Below are 241 nucleotides of genomic sequence, written 5' to 3'. Positions count from 1 at the left end.
TTCCTACCCTGGCTAGGCGATATGGAGGAAATCAGAAATCACGCTATTCTTGACAGAATACCTGTCAGTATTGAGGCTTGACAATTGGTGCCTTTTTCAAAATATTTTCACAATTTAGATAAAAAATCATCAGTAATGTGACAAAAGCGGGTAAAGGAAAATAATACAACAGCTAGAACAGTCATGGTCAGTTCAGAAAAGGACATCACATTACTGTAATGCAGCCTTTAAAACCAGGAAA

General features: G+C 36.9%; 1 protein-coding gene across 1 annotated transcript in view; it reads right to left on the bottom strand.

Annotated features, from left to right (window-relative positions):
• cyth4b (cytohesin 4b) overlaps nucleotides 1–241 on the bottom strand; it is a 14,481-nt gene that overhangs the window by 6,489 nt on the left and 7,751 nt on the right.

The sequence above is a fragment of the Etheostoma spectabile genome, chromosome 2, assembly GCF_008692095.1.
Source record: "Etheostoma spectabile isolate EspeVRDwgs_2016 chromosome 2, UIUC_Espe_1.0, whole genome shotgun sequence".
Classification (NCBI taxonomy): domain Eukaryota; kingdom Metazoa; phylum Chordata; class Actinopteri; order Perciformes; family Percidae; genus Etheostoma; species Etheostoma spectabile.
The sequence above is the reverse complement of the archived record's forward strand: the minus strand, read 5'-3'. Positions and strand labels throughout refer to the sequence as shown.